The sequence below is a fragment of the Acinonyx jubatus genome, chromosome D4 (assembly GCF_027475565.1).
Source record: "Acinonyx jubatus isolate Ajub_Pintada_27869175 chromosome D4, VMU_Ajub_asm_v1.0, whole genome shotgun sequence".
Classification (NCBI taxonomy): domain Eukaryota; kingdom Metazoa; phylum Chordata; class Mammalia; order Carnivora; family Felidae; genus Acinonyx; species Acinonyx jubatus.
Window position 1 is genome coordinate 88,612,618 of NC_069391.1, and position 13,697 is coordinate 88,626,314.

Consider the following 13,697-nt stretch of genomic DNA (forward strand, 5'->3'; position numbering starts at 1 on the left):
TCACTTCTGGGTATCAGAACCGACGTCTGACCCAGCTGAGCCTGGCCAGGGGGCTCGTTCACGGGGACACCGTCTGGCACACAGGGGCGTCGGCAGTCACAGACCCAAGTAGACAGGAAAGCAATTCACTGCAACCACGCGCGTGGAACAGGCTGTCCCTTCCAAGGTTCTGCTCCCCTGTTCCCAGGGCGGGCGATGTCATCCGGAGCCCTGTGGGCTTTCCCTCCCTTCTCCACACTCTGCCACGGCCCCTGCACACAGGCACGTACGTGTGGGGCTCTCGGGATGATGCACAGGGAAGGGATCCATAGTCTCCCCGAGGCTGTGACAATGACATCCCCTGAGCTCAAGCTCGGGCTCGAGCACACATGTGCACTCACACACACGTGATGCCGGGCACAGAGTCTTGCACACGGTGCTCCTGGTTCCCTGCGCGTTGAGCCCGTGTGGTGACTAGAAATCGGCCAGCGGGGATCAGTCGTCCCTGTGGTGCCCTGTTCCAGACCAGCGGCCAGGGGCCCGTGTCATGACTGCACACGACCAGACATGAAGAAGAGGTCATGCTCTCTGACGAGGGGACCCTCCTGTTTCAGCAAACCAGCCAGGGGGCCGTGGGTCCCCACCAGTGTGGCCAAGTGGACCCAGAGGCCACACAACCTACGACACCAGTGGTGGACCTGCTATGCTGTTTGCAAAAACAAAAACTCATAGCAGCTCCTGACCTGTCTGCATAAAGATGGCTTTAGTCACGCACCAAGGAACCTCCTTCTCTAAGCAAGTCCTCTTGGTCACAAGGGAGAGAGAGCCACGAGGGGGAAGACAAGTTAACCCGGCAAAGGACGCGGAGACCAAGGGGTAGAGGCCAGGGCGGGGAAAGAAAACATGGTCAGGGTAGCTTGATCTGCCACCAACGGGTTCTGACGCACCTGATCCCCAGCCCACGGCCCCCTTGTGAGAGTTAATTTTACATGTCAACGTGGCTGGGTCGTGGGGCTCGGATGGGGTCAAGCACAACCCGGGACATTTCTGAGAGGACTTTTTTGGATGAGAAGAACATCTAAATTGGTGGAATTTGAGTAGACCAGATTTCCCTCCAAAGTGTGGGTGGGCCCCATCTAAGCAGGTGAAGGCCTGAAGAGAACAAAGACGGACATCCCCAGAGCAAGAGGGGACATTCTGCCAGCAGACTCCCACTGCAGCTTTGGTCCTTTCCGGGTCTCCTCCCTACCAGTTTGGGACTCGCCAGCCTTCGTATTCATGTCAGCCAACTTCTGAAGATAAATCTCTTTCCCTCTATGGACATATGTCCTACTGGCTCTGTTTCTTGAGGGAACACCTGTCCACCCCCCACCCTGCAGGGCCCGCATCACGCTCAGCCTCAGCCTCAGCCTGCCCTGCTCCTGGCCACCTGGGAGCAGAGCTGGGGGACGGCTAACGGGACGATCGAGGTTGGAAAGGAGGAAAACACAGAAGGTAAGTGGCTCTTCGAGGCTCCAGCGGATCCCATGTGTGTTTGTTCATCTTGCTGGGGGGAGGCTTCCTGTTTTGCACTGAATTTTCAGAAGATTCACCTGTGACCTAAAGAAGGTTAACAACAAGGGTGAGGAACACACATAAGGGAAAGCTTGTGCGCAAGACAAGCTATTGGACTAGTCAAGGAGAATAAGGAGGCAGGGAGCCCAGGGTGCACATTGGAGAAACCATCCCACGTTCAGGGAGGTGGAATCCTGACTTCATTTCCTCCTCTCAGCAGGTGTAGGAACATCTCGTCGCTTGTTTAGAAACTCAGATCCTTAATCAAGACCGTAGTGGCATTTCTTTTTTTATTTTCTTCAAGTGTATTTATTTATTTTGGGGGGAGAGACAGAGACAGCGTGAGTGAGGGAGGGGCAGAGAGAGAGGGAGAGAGAGAATCCCAAGCAGGCTCCCCGCTGCTGACGCAGAGCCCGACACAGGGCTCGAACCCACAGAACTGTGAGATCGTGACCTGAGCAGAAACCAAGAGTCGGGTGCTTAACTGACTGAGCCCCCCAGGCGCCCCATAGCTGCATTCCTAAAAGGCCTCCTGGCAACCCCTCATCTCCCTCCACATCTGCAGTCTGCAGACTTCATGAAGCCAGGATCTACGGTTTCCTAAAACTGAACTGTTTGGTTTACGCCGAGGCATCCACAAGTGAAGAGAAATGCCTTTCTCTTTCCCCTCTCCACCCAAACGGGATCAAACCTCCTTATTTTGTCAGTAGCACACCTTGGAGCCCATCTGTTATTTGAGTTAACGTTTGGTTGACAAGGCAATACCCACATAAGAGAGATTTATCCCCCCGTCTACGACTGTTATCCGGGGCTGTTACACAGACAGTGAGAATCATCCGCAGAGCAATCAGCAAGACGGTTACTTAATTAAAGTCTCCAGTGAGAAAACGGAATTTAGAGTTTCTTAAATGTCAGATTTGTACCATCACAGAGTCTCGTCTAAAACACCAAAGTGTAATTTCCATGCTGTGCTGGGCACTCCGTAAACATTTCGCTGAACTAATGACAGCAGTCAGTGCCCTGTTGGGACCAGGCCAAGGAACAGAATGGCAATGGTACCCACAGAATGCTCACGATCCTCTCTCCCCAGAGCTGCACTGGCCAGAAGGATGGAACGGTTTTCTGGAAGTTTCGACGGCCGTGTCTAATCGCAACAACAGCAGCGTTTGCCACGCACGGTGCTACCCGTTGCACGTAAACACCAGTTTGCATTCGCTTTTCCTGCAGAATCTTCCCTAGAATCCCCCGAAGCTAGCTCTGTGATGGTGCAGAGGAGGGCCTGAGCTCAGAGCCAGTGGGCAGATGCCCAGGCCCCAGTGGGACAGAGCCCCGAGCGGACTGGACCTGAGCAGCGCATGCCCAACGGAGCACCCCTCGGCTCGTGTCCACCACCGATCTGCGTGGGAGCACAGAGGAGAAAGAACCAAAGGGTGGGGCGCACACAGGCTCCCCACAGGTGCTAGGGGAACAAGTCAGAACCGACAGCCTGGCCTCGGTTCCTTCCCCGGGAGGGACAGCTTCTCCAGGGGCCGCAGTGTACGGGTTGGGGATGTAAGGCATTGCCTGACTGTTGCCAGCTTTCAGGTTAATTCCACCAGGGGTGGGGGAGGGACAGCTCCCTCTAAGACACCCCTTACGGCTGTTGCCTTCCACACCAGAGTTTGGACGGCGTTTTCTTAGCTCCTTTCCTGTCTAAAATTGTTCTTTGTTAACAAGGGGGCCCCTTTGTTGAGTTTTAATAGTTAAATTAACATCTTTCGTCACTCTCTGGCAGCGTTTCCAGAATGTTCCGTCAGCTATGTTTCACTCCCAAGGCGAGAATGACACGATGGGCTCGGGCGTGTGCAGATGGTGCTGTTGATACTCTGTCGGGGAGGCAGCCGGGCAGCTCTGGCCAGAGCAGACCACATCAAAGCTGCCTTTGTGACTTGCCGTTCAGATCCTGCAGGTCCTTGCCCCACACTGCGACCGCGTCACCTCCGGCGCAAGCGCCACGAGAGCTCCAAGGCGGACGAGCTGGGAGCACGCTCCCACGTCGCGGGTTTATCCTGGAGAGCCTTGCTATGAAGACAGCCCCCGTCGTGGACAGCGGGCTTCGGCGGGTCCTTCGGGGATCTGTGATCGAGGAGACCGGGGGGGCGGGGCTTACCGACAAGGCTGCCCGACGGTTTCTCAGGCTGTGATGCCGTCGCAGTTCCCGTGCTGTCACCTGCACCCACAGCCACGGTCGGCGTCCGCCTCCAGCCCCGAGCTCAGCCGTGACACACAGGTGGTCCGAGGTCCCTGTTCAGATCAGCCGTCCAGGGCTGTTTCCTGTGGGTCCTGACCATCAGGGCACCTTCTTCTTCTCCAGCGAAGCCAGCGCTGGCCGCCAGGATGGTGACAGCTAACCACCACTCCGTTCTCATGTGTCAGGCCTTGGCTTCAGTCCTTGACTCAAACTGAGTCTTGACGACTGCCGTATGAGGTTTAGGGATTTTGCCGTCCCTCCCACTTTATGGAGGAGAAACAGAGGCAAAAGAGGTTACGCAGCGTCCTTGCGTTCACAAGACTAAGCAACGGTAGAATGGCAAGGTGATGCCAGCTCTGATAAACCCAAACCTGGCACCTGCCTTTCTGGTGCCCGTGCCTCTGCCACGCCTCCCCGGGGTGGCGCTGGAGATCGACCTGAGACCGGGAAGTTCTCGCAAGCACCTTGCGGACTGACCGTGTGCTGGAGAGCCTGTTGACTCCTCGGTTCAACCTTCAGCGGTTCCTTCCTGGCTGCATCTTGAACGAGATAGATATTGGAGGCAACACAGTGAGTGTAAGCCAAGATACTTTGGACTCAGCCTCAGCTTGGACCCTGGCTTTGCCGCTCATGAGCTGTGTGACCTCAGTGAGTGTCCTCACTGGTAAAATGGGGAGAGCCACAGCACTACACCCATAGGGTCGTCATGAGGAATAATTGAGAAAAAGCCCCTAAAACACCCCGGTGCACAAAAATGGTGGCTAGACCTTTGGTAAGTGGCTCTGTCCTAAAAAGTGAATTAGTCTTGGGCTTAAAATCATATTTTCACTAATAATTCTTTAACATTCAAAAAAGAATGTTTAAAGGACTACAATGTCCTTGTGACAACCCCATAGTTGTGAGAACTTTTGCAGCACCTCACAGCAAGGTATGGAAGGAAACCCATTTCAGGCCTCCTCCGCTCAAATTTTGCTTCGATTTGGTTTTGGCAGGTGCCGCCCAGGGACACGCTCGGGGCTCCCACCCTCTGAGACAACAGTCGGGGGAGAGCAGGGGACCAAGGAGCTCATGACACCCTCCTGCTCTGAGACGGTGTCCTACACTCACCCTTTCCACTTTACAACCACCGGGCAGTTGTCCGAGCCGACAAAGAGCCCCTCACTTTGTCAGAGGAGAAAATCAGGTGGGTCAGCCAAACTCAAGGGGCACATACTCTTCTGCAGCAATTTCCCTCGTCAGTGTCTGCCCTCTGTCCCTCCCCTGTGCAAAGGAGCATGGGGGAGCCGAGCATAGGATCCATGACCACTTTTTCCTGCTTCTGTCGAAACCCATGGGTGGCTGCCTTTCTCGTGTTTCTGAGATTGTATTCCCCAAAATAGTAACCATATGGGATTTTACAATATCCCAGATGACATGTTCTGTGCCTGATGAGACTATGTTTTATAGCACCTGTCAGGGAGGAATGTAAATAGGCCAGGGGGGACCCTGGAGACAGCAGAGCTCTAAGTGGGGAGGAGGAGCAGAACTTGGGCCAACAACAGAGGGCATTCAGAAGACCGCAGTTAGCAGCCAGGCTCCAATGTCATCAATGGAAGACGTTTGTAAGATCACAACTGGTGGCAGCCAAGGCTCCAGGAGGTAAGACATTCAGCAGATGGTGGGGTCCAAGACCCAGGAATAGGGAAGGCACAGTGATCCAGGCAGGCCAGTGGCAACCTTGGACCTTGGACCTTTGTCCTTTGACAAGGACAAAGCAGGGCCCACAAGTTGGTGGACTGTGGTGCAAAGGTGGGTGCTTTATTATAGAGACAAGGTTTAAGTCTAGGCCCTAAAATAGGCCCAAGGTCATAAGAGACTAACAACAAATTGATATATCCACTTACCAACCATTCATCCGTCTACTCAGCCATCCACTTATCCATCCATCATCTACCCATCTATCCATCCATCCATCCATCCATCTTTCCACCCATCCATCCATCCCCCATCCATCCATCACCTATCCCTCCATCCTTCCATCCATCCATCCCTCCATCCACCCATTATCCATTCATCACTCATCTTTCCATCTATTCATCCACCCATTCATCCATCGCATTCTTTTTCATCATTTGGCATAGTACTGGGAATGGAAGAAAAAGAGAAAAAATAAAATTTAATTTCTCCTTCGTAGAGTTACAGTCCGGTAGAAGGGCAATGCTGAGTCATCTGAACCAAGGAAATACCCCCTCCTGCGGGGGCTCCCACCTCTTGGCTCCCCATGGGAGCTGTAGGGTCTGTTAGAGTCCAAGTCCTGTCCACTGTACTTCAGCAATCACAGAGAAGAAGGCTAAGAGGGTAGGAGCCAACGACTCTCCCTGGTAGAGGGTGGGATCTATGTGATGAGTGTCTTCACTTCTGCTGCCCATTAAAAAAGAAGCACCAGCGTATTGGTTTTCTATTGCAACAAAAAGGAAAGTTGCTACAAATTTAGCAGCTTAAAGCAATAGACGGTATCTCACAGTTTCCATGAGACAGGATGAAATTTCCTGCCCCATGAGATTCACAGAGCTAATGATAGTATTTCCTATGTATCGATCTTGAGTAGATGTTATCTCTGACTGACCCGAGACACCGAGGTGGAAGTGAGGAAGGAAGGAAGATGTGGAGAGACTGCCCCCCTTGCTGATCAGCAGTCTTGCAAAGAAGGCCGGGTGGGTGACCCGTGGCCCCGTGGGGCACCTCGGGCAGTCGGGGATCGAGGGGAGCCGACCATCTTGTCACCGTGTCGGGATTCTGGAGCCACCAGCCCTGTTACAACCAGTACGGTCAACGCCAATGTTGTCCTTTCTCAACCATTAAAACTAACTCCCTCCTTAAAAAAAAATTGAATAAAAGGGGGTCGCCTGGGTGGCTCAGTCGGTTAAGCGTCCGACTTCGGCTCTGGTCACGATCTCATGGTTGGTGAGTTCGAGCCCCCCGTCGGGCTCTGTGCTGACGGCTCGGAGCCTGGAGCCTGCTTGGGATTCTGGGTCTCCCTCTCTCTCTGCCCCTCCCCCTCAGAGAGAAAAATCTCTCTCTTTCTCAAAAATAAATAAACGTTAAAAAAAATTAAAAAAAAAAAAACTAGCTCCCTCTTCCCTTTGGTATATGGAGAATTACGACTGTTGTGAGAAGTAATTTGGCAATGAAACATAACATAAAGTGCCAACGGTGGTAAACAATATTTTCACGGAATGTGTTCTTTCTCAAAAAACACAAGTATTTAGAGACCACAGGCAGTGTCCTGTGATCTGGGTTCGTATCCTCTTCACGTGTGTAAATTCATGAAATGCGGGTTCTTTCACCTGCAAAACTTCTAGATCTTCTCTGTGCCAGGCTTTTTGAACCCTCTGAAGAATGCGATCCTTTTCTAAATTACAGGAGAACATAGTTTTGAAGTCATGTTAATACACTTGTGCTTCTTGCCTGCTTTGGTGTGACCTTGTCCCTCTTCAGCTGGGGCCTTCCGTTATCTGGGGACGTGTAGACATCTCTGCATGGAGAGGAAAGAGAAAGGCAGTATTGCTCGGCACAGGGCCGTCCCTCACTAGTGGGCGGGAGACGAGGGCTCTCCTGGCGGGGGACGGGTGGGGGAGGTGGAGGAGAGTGAGAGGGGTTTGAAGGGAAGGCCAAGGCCGAGGTGAGGAAGATACAGGCCCAACATGGAGTGAAGGGGAGAAGGAGGCAGAGCAGACTTGCCCCTGCTTTGATGTGGAACTTTGCGGGAACCTTCCTCCCAGAGGTATTCCCTCCACCTCCGAGGGGCAGCCAGCCACGGCCAGTCCACGTGGCAGAAAGCGAGCTTCACGTGGGTGCTCGGCCAGGCGCCCCTTCTGTGGAATCAGGGGACAGGGCTTGGCCGAAGGTCCCGGGTGGAGGCACACAGGGACCTCAGAGCAGGGGGCTGAGGTGCGGCCGGGCCGGCGGAACCCGGTGCGAGTTGCACACAGACCTGAGGGTTCTGCACCCCCAGGGGGCCGAGGTGGGGACCTTCAGGAGGGACCCTGAGCCTCATTTGTGCTGCAGCTGCAGCAGAGCCAGAGATCGGGGAGAAACCGCGGGGTGAGCAGGTGATCCCTGGGCCAGCAACCATGCCACGTGGCCTGGGAGCGCACAGCCAGGCACCCTGGGCAGACGGAGCGAGCTCCAGAAAGAGCCGGGCCAAGCCCCGAGGAGCGGGTCAGACGGAGCCAACCGTGACTGGTGGGCTTGCTGGGGAGCCCAAGTTCCCCGTGACCACTGATTATGGGATCAACCAGGCAAGAAAGACAGTCACATTTGTTTGCTGAACGTGCGCACCACGGCATGTCATTTTGAGGGGGGTGTGTGCGTCACGGAGAAGGGCAGGGAGGAGGCGAGCGTCCAGCCCTCAGCAGCGATCCTGGACCCGGCTGATGGACCACAGTGCTGATGGACGGTAATTCAGGGCTTAATCAGAGCCAGGACTTAAAGTCAGGTTTCCTGATTTCCCAGCATCTCCTATTCAGACGGCCCAGGCACTGGGCAGGAGGATTAGGACTCCGATGTCACCTTCTTTGTCTCCCCCACCGGCTTGCTGGCTGAGTGAAGCCTATCCGGCTTCCTTTATCTGCAGGGATGAAAGTCAGAAGGAAACATAGTGTCAGACTTACGACTCCAAAGAATTCTCCAGCTCATGGGAGTCCAGTCCCTCCGGTCCCTTTTGTAGCAGAAACCTTGTGTATGAAAAGAAGCCTCCCAGAATGCAAGTCTGAATCAGCCTCGCCTCTGAAGTCGAGTTCTGGGCCACGGAGAGCCCTACCCGGCCTCTTGGACCAGCGTCTCTTGCCAATCAGGCATTGCTGTGAACAACGAGCTCATAAACGATCCTTGTGCGCACCATTAATTACCCAGTGGGCGATTTTGGGCAAATGCGGGGATCTGACGTGTCCTCAATGGGAAGCAAGTGTTGGAACTTGCCCCCAAGACCTGGAGCCTGAGCGGCAAGTGAGGCGGGGGGAGGACGGTGGTGGATTTTTCCAGCCACGCTGCCAGGGACGGCCGGGTGCATCCCTCACGTGGCTGCTGTGCTGTGTGGAACCCTGTCCCGGCCTGCCCAGACACAGTGTCCTCCCGCTGGGGGCAGATTGCCAGGGGGGCAGCTCGTGAATCTGCTGCACCCCAGCTGGGACTTCCCCAGCCCCCCCCCCCACCCCCAGAAAGGCACAGAGCCCCATTCCGTGTGGCAGTCGGGAGTAGCCCTCGCTGTCTTTTCTCTAAGAGAATAAGCACAATAATACAAGCGTGCATGTTTCACGTCATTATTCCTGGGGGCCCAGTGAACCCTGACAACATTGGTGAAAGGGTCTGTCCTCGGGCCACGCTGTCCCCGGGGAGCTAGGCTCTCACGCCCTTTACCGTCGAGACACCGAAGTGCCCTATTAAGGGGTGCAGAGCCCTCACATTTTCAAAGGCAGAATATTTCCCCCCAAGAATCACTTTCCGGGACTACAATATTTCTAAACACTCCCGAAACATGACGATTTGTTTGTCAGCAAATAATCGCTGTGTCTTCACATCGCCTCCCTCTCCCTCAAATTTCCTCTTCTAAGAGCCATGGCAGTCATGCCGGGTTAGGGTCTAATGACCTCAGCTTAACTCAGTTACCTCTGTAAGGACCTTATCTTTGTGATGTCCCAAGCGGCAGGATTTCCTTCACTTTGTGGCCGAATAACACGCCATTGTATATTTATACCACATCTGCTTTATGCATTCGCCCGCTGACAGGCACCTGGGGCGTTTCCATAGCTGGGTTACGGTGAAAAATGCTGCGGGCACCCGGGAGTGGACCTCTGTGGGCATAATGCTATGCGAAATACATCAGACGGAGAATGACGAATACTGCATGTCACGTCTCATGCACAGGATCTAAAAAAGCCAAACTCGTAGAAATGGAGGGCAGAATGATGGTTACCAGGAGCTGGGGGTGGGGGAAGTGGGGAGACGGGTAAAAGGGCACCAGCTCCCACTCGGAAGGTGAACGAACACCTTCTGAGGATCGAATGCACAGCATTGTGATTCCAGCTAACAATACTTCATTCTATGCTTCCAAGTTGCTAAGAGAGTAGACCTCAAACGTTCTCAGCACAAAAAAGGAACGGTAGTTACGCGATGTGATGAAGGTTAGCGCTGTGATGGTAATCGTACTGCGATACATAAATGTATTCAATTTGCATGTTGTATGTCTTAAATTGTCACAATGTCCTATGTCAATTATATCTCAATAAAGCTGAAAAAAAAAAAAAAACCCCAAGAGCTCTCTCCAAATACAGCCACATTCTGAGGTCAGGACTCCAACATATGAATCTGGGGGGGACACATCTCAGCCCATAACAGTTTTCTTACTGGGCGCAGCCAGTCCTCAGGACACATGCCCCGTAATCCATGCCAGACAGACACCTGCCGGAATAACGGAAGAGTCTGGAATTCTATCTTCTGTGGGGAGATTGGAATTTAAAGGGGCAGGATCCAGGTGAAGTTTCTGGTTCTAAGGGTGACATAGACTAAGCCGTCTCCTTAGCGTTTATTTTCATACATTTCTGTTTAGTAACATTTTTTCCTTTCTTTGGAAAAAAAAAAACCATCATCCACTTCCTTTTAGAGTTAGCCACATGTCACATCACATGTCCCCCAACCCAGTGTCCCTTTCCACACCTTCCTCCTCCTTGGAGGTGACCAAGATCCCTACAGCCTTTGCATTCAGTTTGAACCACACGATTAGCCTTTTCTCTGCTCTTGAATGATGGCTGTCTTCGTCTATTCAGGCAGTTCTAACAGAATAACACAGACTGGGTAGCTTATAAACAACAGACATTTACGTCTTTCTGTTCTGGGGGCTGGGAAGTCCAAGATCAAGGTGCCGGCAGATTCGGTGTGTGGGGAGACCTGGCTTCTGGGCTCACGGACAGCTCTCTGCTTTCTCCTCTCGGAGTCCTTCCGTGGCAGAAGGGGCGAGGGGGGTCTCTGGGGTGCCTTTCTCGAGGGCCATTATCCCCTGTGACCACCTCTCAGGGCCCCGTCTTTTAATACCTTCACCTTGGAGGTTAGGTTTCAGCATGTGAATTTTGGAGGGACACAAATATTCAGTCTAGAGCAGTTGTCAATCTTGTTCGGTGTGCAAAGCAGGTGCGACTAATATATAAACGGTCTAATTTTCATGTGCTGCTGACAACGCAGTCCTCTCGCTTCAAGACTTGTCCTTTGCCCTTCGTGACACCATTAGCTGCCTATGTTTATGTCCGCTAGTCCAAGCAGGCGATTTGGGTAAACGAATAGTCGGTGTTCAGTAAATGTTTGTGACCGTTCTCATGTTTTCAGGATCGTTGTGCACGCTCTGTTTTTGCCGCTCGAGGGACAGAAGTTTCTGCACACCACATGGATCCACCCGCCTCCCACCTCTCCTGTCTGGCATCTGCAAATGTCGCGAGGTCAAGAGGGGAGATGCCCGCCGGAGACCTCATGTTCTGGAAGGCCCTGAAGGTCACTCACGCACTCGCATGTATTAACCAACACTGGGCTCCTAGGTCTGGAGTCGGTACTTCTGAGTTACAGTCATTTTCTGTGACGTGTTACCGAGTCACGAGAAGTCATACTTCCTAAAATGATCATTTTGTCTCGTCTGTTAGGTAAGCGATATGGCTCTGAATGCTGAAGCCAATCCCCCCTACCTTGGACACTATGGCCCGCATCATCTCTTCCCTTCCTTCTACAGGGCGGTTTCCCAAAGCGGCTTTTGGGTAACAAACAGGAGAACAAATCCAGCCTTAAATGACGGTTCTACCGCAAACGCTTTCGTCGCTACGGCCGAATGCTCTTGGCCCCCCGCCAGGATGTATTTTCTTTCCACATCTTTCTATCTCGCAGCTACTCATCAAAGCCGCCGTCATCGCTGGCCTCGACTACCGCAGCAGCCCTGCCTCGCTCGCAAAGCTCGTTCCACCTCCAGGAGCCGTGGGCAGTGTCCGAGGAGTAAACATTCGCCCTCCCCACCCGTCACTGCCACCACCTGGCGTGCAGCCCGGGCTCCTTCCCGGGGCCAGCAAGTCTGTCCTCGAGGTGGCCCCAGCCCCCTCTCTGGTCTCAGACCGGGACAGAGGTCCCAGCTCTGCCACCTGTCCCGCCGGCTTCACCCCGGTCCCAGCAGCCTCTGCCGTGGGCACCCGTCGGCCTGGAACTCACCCTGCCCCCTCTCTACCCCTTCACATTCGCTCTGCGTGACCAGCTTGTGATCAAGCATCAGGTCTCTGATGGAAGGTGCTTTCCCCAGAGAGGCCCCCGCCTTCCCCGTAGCCACCCCACTCACCACTCCAGCGGTATTTACTGGCTACTTACTGCTTACTTGCTAACTGCCTCTCTTACCACCACCAGATCGTGAGCTCCTAACAGCACTCCTGTGTAACAGGCATTTTCAGAACGAATAAAGGGTCTTTGTTTTGATCTTTATGGCAAGCGTAAAGAAAAGTTGCACGGGCACACACGAACATGTCTCTGTGGGTTAAACAAACTACCTTCCCCGTCCAGTCCCTCCTCTCCTCTCCTCTCCTTCTCTTCAAAGGGAAGGACGGGGCGCCTGGGTGGTTCAGTCGGTTGAGCATCTGACTCTTGCTTTCTGCTCAGATCATGACCTCAGGATCATGGGACTGAGCTCCGTCTCGGGCTCCACGCTGAGTGGGGTGGGCTTAAGATTCTCTCCTCTCTCTCTCTCTCTCTCTCAAAAATTTAATTCAAAGAGCAGGATTTTAGGAACACTGGAGGTAACTTACTAAGCTCTCACACCTTTACGGTAACTCGAGAACCACCATTGTCTGTCAGCGGTATCGTGTGCGCTGTGGTGGACGGAACGTTCCTGCATTCTCCCCGTGCTCTGCTCATGAAGAACTTTGCTCTCAGGCTCACCGCTAAGTCCCTGTAATAAAAATGATTATTTATCCCACGGCAGGCAGCTCTTTTAAACAGAGCTGCTTCGACCTCTTTGAAAAATGCCAGGCATGAGATCCATGGCTTCTGGTTCAAGGTCAAGGACAACGGCTGGTCGGCTAGTGCTTATTTTATCACTGGTTCTGCACTGGGGGAGGCTTCGTGGGTGTGTGTGAGTCAAGCAAATACTTCTAGCTATTTCTCTGTCTGGTCTCTCCAGTCTTTGCCCTTGGCACTGACTAGGGGGTCAAATACAATATGGCAGCAAGACAGAAGACGGAAGACGGAATGTCAGAGGCAGGGTGATATTTTCTATTTGTCGATGAACTCGATACAGGAAAATAACGGCTGTGATCACTCGTCCCGGGTTATAGTAAACACAGGAAACCGGCCTTCTCCTCAGGCCGGTGGTTTATTCAAATTCGTTCATCCTTTTGACAAAAATTCACTAAGCACCAAAAACGTGTACTCTGTAGGTGCCACTCGCCTCTGTTGGCCCCCGTGTGCAGACTCCAATGAAGAGCCATGCTCGTTAGGTGCTGAGTTAGTTTTTCAAAACTGCTGTCATCCTGAGTGTGACAGACGGAGAGGAGTCCCCCAGTCCCTGTCCACTGTTTCTTTGGCAGTAGACTCCCAGCTTCCGGTTGAAAACCATGGGTTGTCTTGAATAAAGACCCCACTTCTCACCGCGTTCAGTGCGGCCGTGTGGCCAGGCCCCGGGCAGTAAGAGCAGAGCAGTGTGTCAGGTGGGGCCTCCGGAGACGTCTCTATAAAGAGCGTGGGCCCTGCCCCGTGTCCTTCTCTTCCTTGCTGAATGTGGCACAGATGTGGCGGCTAGAGCTCCAGCAGCCATTTTGACCCTGCGGTGGAAGCCGTGTGCAGAAGGTGATGGAAAAACAAGGGGTTTCGACGGAGTTTTGCGAGCTAAGAACACAGAGAATAGTTTGGTAACTGATTTAGAAAGGGAAACCCATTTTCA

General features: G+C 53.2%; 1 long non-coding RNA gene across 1 annotated transcript; it reads right to left on the reverse strand.

Annotated features, from left to right (window-relative positions):
- Nucleotides 1-5,957: 5,957 nt before the first annotated feature.
- On the reverse strand, nucleotides 5,958-10,111 carry LOC128312258 (uncharacterized). The gene is made up of 3 exons (XR_008291319.1): nucleotides 9,410-10,111; nucleotides 7,910-8,372; nucleotides 5,958-7,277 (listed from the first exon to the last, which is right to left on the reverse strand). It is a non-coding gene; the product is annotated as an uncharacterized LOC128312258 (long non-coding RNA).
- Between the last annotated feature and the right edge of the window lie 3,586 nt (nucleotides 10,112-13,697).